Source organism: Hibiscus syriacus, unplaced genomic scaffold, assembly GCF_006381635.1.
Source record: "Hibiscus syriacus cultivar Baekdansim isolate YM2019G1 unplaced genomic scaffold, ASM638163v2 tig00112249_pilon, whole genome shotgun sequence".
Taxonomy (NCBI): domain Eukaryota; kingdom Viridiplantae; phylum Streptophyta; class Magnoliopsida; order Malvales; family Malvaceae; genus Hibiscus; species Hibiscus syriacus.
The window spans coordinates 1,493,080-1,501,542 of record NW_024063281.1 but is presented as its reverse complement, the minus strand read 5'-3'; the positions used below and the strand labels follow the sequence as shown (position 1 = coordinate 1,501,542).

The window sequence follows — 8,463 nt, the reverse complement described above, 5'->3', positions numbered from 1 at the left end:
TTTTTAATTTAACGGTTAAAAGCTCAAATTGAGATCAAATATTGTAGAGATTGCTTATATAAGACTTTTTTATTAGTCAGGGGTGATTAGAAAGTGGTATTTATTCTTTAATTATTTGATAATGAACGTTTAAACACTTTTATGAACGTCGTGTTTGAACATGATACCTTTAAAAATAATAATTATCTCTTTAACCACTTAAATAACTTAATTAGTGCTCAATTAAGGACTAAATCTTTCAAAATAATCAAATAAAAGTTAAATGTATTCGAGTATACTCATATAAGGGTTAAGCCTTTTGAAATAAACAAATTTAAGGGTAAATTATATATTTAGTACTTAAACTATCAGTTTTTACTCATTTTAGTTTCTAAACTTTCATTTTTCCTAAATTATATCTAACATTTACTTTTTATTTCATTTTAGTCCATTTTAATACCTAATTTGATAGAAATATATATATTAAATTTATTCGATAAAATAAGGACTTGATTGAAAAAAGTAAAGACATTATGTATTATTATAACTATAACTAAATATGTAAGGGATAATTATTTTATTATCTTGGATTAAATTACTAAATTCAAACTTGACTTGACCTTATCCTTATAAAAAATTGACCTTGCTCGATCCAAACTTGATTTTTATTAATCTATGATTCAAACCATAATTTAAGGACATGTGATGAAAATTAATTCCGAAAAAGTTCTGTCCCATGTGGCCCACTTTCAGTGGCGCCTCAGCCACCAATTAGTGCTATAACCCAAAAGCCCACCAATCACTTCTCAACCTCAAAACAGCTCTCATTTCCAATAATATTCTCATTACATTTTATATTTATTTTTAATTTTTTGACTATCGGAGAGGTCTTCCACGGAATCTGCTCTTAACTTGGCGTTGGGGGTAGCCTACTACCCTACCTCCCCTTACTCCCATTACATATGGGAATAGGGTTTTGTTGTTATTGTTGTTGTTGTTTAAAGCTCAAACTTTAAAAAAAATCTACTACTGAAAAAAATAAACTACTACATCGAGGGATTCTTCGCTCATGTAGGGTTGTGAGAAAATATTTTTTTCATATAAAGTATTCATCATATTATTTCTTAAATTATGATTTTTTATTGGTCTGAAGACGTCTGCACTCCTTGGGTCTTCTCTATTTATCTGAAACGCCATGCGATCGTGGGATTTTCTTCATTTGTCTGAAGACATCATACAGTCGTGGAGTCTTCATATTTAGTTTGAAGACACGTGAAACATCTGACGTCTTTAGGTTGGTAATATGCAATTCACTAAGAGGGCAAAATCAATGAGATAATGCGGTGAATTTTTTTTTTCACGAGATAGTGCCCTCGCCAGATTAATTGCTCAGATGGGGTGATCTCTACAGTCCCCATATAGGTCGTCATGCACGCCCAGCGACCTACCAGGTCGCCATGCACGCCCAGCGACCTACCAGGTCGCCATGCACGCCCCAACACGCTGGGCATCCGAGGCCATCCGACCGAGGCCATCCGAAAGCATCCGAGGCCATCCGACCGAGGCCATCCGAACGAGCTATGCGAGGGCATCCGAGGGCAACCGAGCGAGCTATGCGAGGGAATCCGAGCAACCGAGCGAGGGTAGGTCGCCATGCACTCTGGGCGACCTACCCTCGCTCGGTTGCCCTCGGATTCCCTCGCATAGCTCGCTCGGATGGCCTCGGTCGGATGGCCTCGGATGCTCTCGGATGGCCTCGGATGCTTTCGGATGGCCTCGGATGCCCAGCGTGTTGGGGCGTGTATGGCGACCTGGTAGGTCGCTGGGCGTGCATGGCGACCTACCCCCAGGGACGTGGGACTGTAGAGATCACCCCATCTGAGCAATTAATCTGACAATGACACTATCTCGTGAAAAAAAAATTTCAACGCATTATCTCGTTGATTTTGCCTCACTAAGAGTATATATATATATATATATATATATGATACCAATACTATTCCTCTGCCTATGGTGGTCTAGTCTATTGTTAGAATGGAGAGTGCGGTTCTTCATCATACCTAGAATCTTAATATTAGGAGCCTGTACTTATTCACTTTAATGTATCACACATAGAAGCTTTTCTCAAGACTCGAATGCATCTAGTAATGTTGTTAAAAGGAAGGTTTGACTCATCTTGACGTTTAGTATTTGAGCACTTCTCAGGATTCTTCCGGTATATTTTGGGACAATGACAGTTTAACAACTCTACTGGCTTTGGAGCTAAAAGCTGATCTTCTTGTTTTATCGAGTGATGTCGATGGTCTCTATAGTGGCCCCACAAGTGAACCAAAATCAAAGTTAATCTACACGCATGTTAAGGGGAAGCATCAGGGTGAGATTACCTTTGGAGACAAGTCGAGGATGGGTAGAGGAGGTACGACTGCGAAAGTAAAAGCTGCTGTCAATGCAGCTTATGCCGGCGTTCCTGTTGTTATTACAAGGTAATGTTTTATTACAGGTTTGGTTCTGTGCAATGTTTTACTGTGCCATGTTAAATAAAATAATATGAAAGATAAACCGAAATCGGGATTTAGTGCATTCCTGTTGTTATTACTTTTGGTCATGACCTAATTGTTTATCCTTTGCAGGCGTTAATTTATATGGTGGGCCAAGAGCAAGTGCCATGTTGGATATCCCACAAGCACGCTCATTTCATCATGAATACAGTTCACCGGAATGCCCTGTTGAAATAGCGAATGATGTGGCTGCAGCCGTCGATCATATCCATCAACATGGCAGGCGTGTTATTCTCCTTTGTTTGCTTTTCTGTGTTGACGAATGCTCCTGTGTTTCCATGAGCAGATGGACATGAATTACCTTTCTTTTTTTCCCCTTGTGCAGTGCGCATACGGATTGAATCGTTGCCGAAGACGGAGAAACTGCAGAACTCTTCCTGCATCAAGTTGACAGTGCTGCAGAACCCTTCATGCTTCAACAAATTTCTTGAGATTCTTCAACCAGTTGACATACTCTCTGTTATCCTTGTTCATCATGTACCCATGCAAGAAATTTGTAGTGCTTGGCTTGATTCCTCTAATCTCCAAATATTTGTAGAAACCCTTTTGCATATTCTCATCCAAATCACACAAAAAAAAAATCAAAATTCAATATTTTCCACGAAATATGATGCAATTACACAAACTATAAGGTGGTGTATCGTTCGCTGGAATGTTTATGAAGGAATTAGAATCTGTGAAGGAATTGGAATCTGTCAGGAATTAAAATCCAATTCCATATTCTGTTTGGTTGGCAGGAAATTGAATTGGAATCCAATTCCATATTCTGTTTGGTTCGCAGACATATCAGATGTATTTGATTTCAGTAATGTAAAATGACAGGATTATCCTTCTTTTTTTTTTTTGCTTAATTTTAGTTTGTTTTATATATTACATTTAGCAATATATTATAATTTTTTTTTAAAAAAATAAAATTTTAATTTTACTAATTGATTATTTATTTCAATAAATTATAAAAATCATGCTAATAAACATTATAAGTTAAAATCATCCTAATTAGGGATGATCATGGGTGAGGTTTTTGGTCCACCCGACCCGACCCGAGAATAAGGGAACCTCCATCCGAGATCCAACCCAACCAAAATAAAGTTTCACCCGACCCGACCCGACCCGAAATAATAAAAAAACTATTTTTATTCAATAAAAACAATGACTTAATTGGAAAAAATATAGAGAGAGAGAGGAGTATTATTATAATTATTCCTAAATATAAGGTAAAATTATATATTTTTTAGGTCGGATCAGGTATTTTTCACCCTAAACCCGACCAGAATATCACATTTAAAAAAACCGATCCGACCAGATCAAAATAAAGTTTCACCCAACCTGACCTTAATATATGAATTAGAAATCCGACCCGAGCCGACCCGAAATAATAAAAAAATTATTTTTATTAAATAAAAACAGTAACTTAATTGAAAAAAATTATATATAGAAAGATATTATTATAATTATTCCTAAATATATAAAGTAAAATATATATTTTTGAGTAAGGTATTTTTACCCTAAATCCGAATTCGACCCGACTCGAATATCACACTTAAAAAAATTAATCCGACCAAAATAAAATTTCACCCGACCCAACCCGGCCCGAATATATGAATTAGAAATCCGACCCGACCAGAAATAAAAAAAAATATTTTTCTTCAATATATAAATAAGTTATTAAAAGATTGATTAGGGTAATATGGTTAAATTTTAATTCTTCTAATAAGAGAATTGAATTTCATCATAGAATGGATGAAATTCACTTTCCCTCGTTTGTTGGAAAGTTAAAGCTATAAGAGATTCTAATTCCCTTAAAAACTTTGAACGAAACATGAGAAAGTGGTGAAATTAGATTTCAATTCTCCTAATTCCAAGAAATTCATGTCAACCAGAAAACACCAATCTGATCGAAACGGAAACAACCAATGTGATGCGTATATTGTTTTCCCTTTCATAGTCATCCCTGTCACTGTCTTCACCTTCCTCTGGTTCATCACCATGATCGATCATGTGGACACCGACTTCTACGAGTTCGCCATTGTATTCTTTCGTCAATGTTACGGTTTGAATCCCCGTGGTATCCTCGATTTCAAAGGGGAAGCCGCTAGGAGTTCCTTCAAGCTGTGATGAAACAACTTGGTACATGAAGATCACTCTCATTTCAAAGAATTAAAACCCAAAACCATGAAACATACACAATTATGTTCTCAGTTGAATATGAAATCATAATTCTATATTAGTATGTTTAGCTAATGAATGTAGAAAAAGCTGTAATTTTTCATTTTTTGTGAAAAAAAATAAAATCAAAAGGAAACAGAGAATTAAAATTAAAAAGAAAAACCCACAATTTCATATTTTTACACCAAATTTAGTAAAAAAAAATTGAGACTGAAATTACAAAAAACTGAAACGCTTAAAGAAGGCAAAATAGTGAGTCACCTGACCAGCGGCATCCTCCTCCTCAGCACACCGAATCTCAGACTCGAGAACTCGGATGAGAGACTCATCAGAAGAGGGTTTCCAGGAAGCGGCGGCGGACACGAAACGAATGGTATTCGGGAAAAACCGGTTAACGGCCGGTCGCTGGGAGAGTAAGCCTTGGCTCAAAGCCGTGAAGATGCGGTAGTGGTAGTCTTTGAAATCGGGTGATTAAAACCGCGAGTGGAGCCAACGAGTTGACTGATTTGCGGGAAATCGAAGCGAAAACCATGGAATCTGAGCTGAGAAACGGTAGGGTTCACTAGGGTTTAAGAGAAAAAGCTTGGGTCTTTGTCTCGAGGGTTTTAGGGTTTTAAAGGCGATGATTTATGCTATTTTTATGGCATCAATTGGGCCCTGACTTGGCCCAACTTGACTGACCCAAAATTTAAGACAAATTTTTTCATTAAAAAATTCGAACACTTGAATTATATAAACTCGACTTTTTTTATCGATCTGAGACACTTATAAGTGATAGTATTTATTTTAAAGACTCTCAACTATTTGAAAATAAACGCTCAAATATCTTTCATGTTAGAAAAATAGTGAATTTCTTAATATTTAAATAAAATTCATATTCCTTCTGACTATCACAAATTAAAAGATATTTTTAGTTCGAATATTAGTAAGATAATTACTCGTTAGATATGTCAAGTTAAAAGATATTTATTATCTATTTTACTTTGAATATTGAAGACACTTATATACTTTTAAATATTTTAAATTTAAATAATATCTTTTCGGGCTTGAATAGTAAAAGTGTTTATATCTTTTGATTATTTTAAATTAAAATATGTTATTATATGTTTAAATTTGAATATTAAAAGATATCTGATTTGATTAAATCTTTTTTTGGAAATCGCCTATAAATATTGAAATAACCTGCTAGATTAAACATAAGATCAAAATGAAAAGAGTAATTTTCTTTTCATATATTTTTATTTTTTTAAGAAGTGTAACTTCTTTGTTTTATTTTATCGGGTTCGATTTTATCTAGGGTTGTTATTTTGAATAACGACTTTAAGACAGAGTAAATTCTTTCTTTCTCTAAGCTTTACTCTCTCTTCTATTTTGCTTACTGAATTTTAAAAGTTTTTAATTTATTCACTAAACTTAATACAGTCAGTTTTTTTGTCACTAGACTTTACTCTCTCTTATTTTGGTCACTCTGTCATTAAATAGTTAAAGGCGTTTAAAATGATACCGTTTTTAAAAATATTTCACCAAAATGACGTCATTTTTATCTATATAACTGTTCATTTTAACGTCGTTAACTATTTAACGGCTAACTGACAAAAAAATTCAATGTACTAAGTTTAGTGGGAAAATTGAAAAAAAATTAAAGTACATTGAGTGAAATAGAAAAGCGAGTAAATTTTAATTATCAAATTTATAAATTACCCTAAAATTTATCAACCAAGTTTTAAATAAATATTTTATTTAAATAAATTAAATTTAGTCTAACCATTTTCTCACGCTTTGCCATAAAATTCTAGAATTGGATTCAAATTCTTTTGTAGGAGGTAGGTCTACCAACTGCATTTTTTAATATTAAGTAAATAAAAACGAGTAAAATATGTCGCTTCTTAGGGTACACATTATTGGCGTGTCGGGTTCTGTCCGAGCTAGCACCACGTTGGAAGGCTCGAATTATGAAGCGCGTCTTCGTAGGGTTCCGTTCGAGCTTGCAAAGGGCACGAATCATGATTTACGTCTTTCATTTAAATCTAACTGTCCGCCATAAACTCCGTCCAACCGTCCATCCCCTTTCCTATAAATACCCCTCCCTTTCAATACTCACACCACAAACGAAAATATTATATTTTTTCTTTTATCTATCATTCTATCAAGTTTTAAGAAAGTATAGTTATCATTCTTAGAAGCTAATTTTTTTTTTATTATATTATAATCATTTAATAGTTTATTATTTTATTATATTTTATTGTACTAATTTTTATTATTTTTTGCAGTTATAAAATGGCAGGTGTGTTGTTGTGTTTATAGGAAAATCATATCTCGAATCATTTTGGTGATACCATAATAATTTTAAATTTTGTTATTTTATTTATTATGAATATTTTATTTAGTTATCTTTTTAGTATTACTTTATATTTTAATGTATATATTATTTATTTAATTAAGTAAATGATAATATATTAAATTCATTTATTTATAACGTTAAGTAAGAGATACTGAGTCGTATCTGGCTGTATTTAGTCGCGACTGGATTCGGTGACGTACCGAAATATGAAGAGCATTTTAACCTTGAACACAACATTATTTCTGCACTGATTGAGAGATGGAGGCCAAACACACACATTCTATCTTTTAAGTGGGAATGCACTATTGTTCAAGGTGAATAATGGAAGGTGTGCCTCATGATATGTATATTCTCGTACGTATCAGATTTTCCTGCGAATGCGTGTTTCATAATCTGCGCCTTCCAACGTGACTTCAACTCAGACAAAACACCGCGAATGCGTGCTTCATAATTTATGCTTTGTCACACGTTATATTGGTGATTTTTTTTTTGATAAAAACGTCCACGTTATTTAATCAACTTTTATCTTTCTTTATATTTATGTGTTTATGCCTTTACGGGGTTTTGGCACACATGGGTTGATAGAGTCAACAATATTAGGTTAGAAATTGAGAGATTATTCCAAATTTAGCAACGTGGAAGGTTTTGATTGGTTACAACATAGATTTGTCTAAATAGAATGGTTGAAATTTAGCGATGAAGGATTAAAGAGGCTATAAACCATCAAATCTTTAAAAAAAAAATCAATGAAGTTCCCCTCACGAAATCGTTATTCGAAAGATATGTCTAATAAGATGTACAACGTCATATTTTTTAAATTTAATGACCTCTATTTTCCTTTCCGATCACGACAAATTAATGTCCTTCACCTCTTTATGGGGTGACATTCTCTCCTATCCAATATGGTGATACTCTCGTCATGAGTCGTCATTGTGATTGTCACGGGTACTAAACCCGTGATTTTTCCCGACTTGAACCTATTCGTAAAATGTGGAAGAGAAAATAATTTCAGTGATCGAAAATATTTTATAATATACGATTTTAACTAATTTTTTTTTTGGATTTGCGAAAATAACCAATAAATTCGCAACGCGAACACCAGTTTCGCAGCACAGTTTTCAAATTCGCAAAGCGATTCTCCAAAATCGCAACGCGAATTTCGCAACGATAATTACCGATATAGGTAAACACGCAACTCAGTTTTCAAATTCGCAACGCGATTCTCTAAAATCGCAACGCGGATTTCGCAACAATAATTACCAATATAGGTAAACACAACTATTCGCAACTTAGTTTTCAAATTCGCAACTTGAATTCGTCAATTTCGCAACTAAATTAACGATGTAGGTAAATTCAGTAGAAAAAATTGGGTAAAATCCTAATTCGATAATTTAAAAACTGAGTTGTGTTTACCTATAT

At 33.9% G+C, this 8,463-nt stretch overlaps 1 pseudogene; it reads right to left on the bottom strand.

The window, feature by feature from the left end:
• Positions 1–2,945: 2,945 nt before the first annotated feature.
• LOC120176598 lies at positions 2,946–5,271 on the bottom strand (annotated as a pseudogene).
• Positions 5,272–8,463: the final 3,192 nt, after the last annotated feature.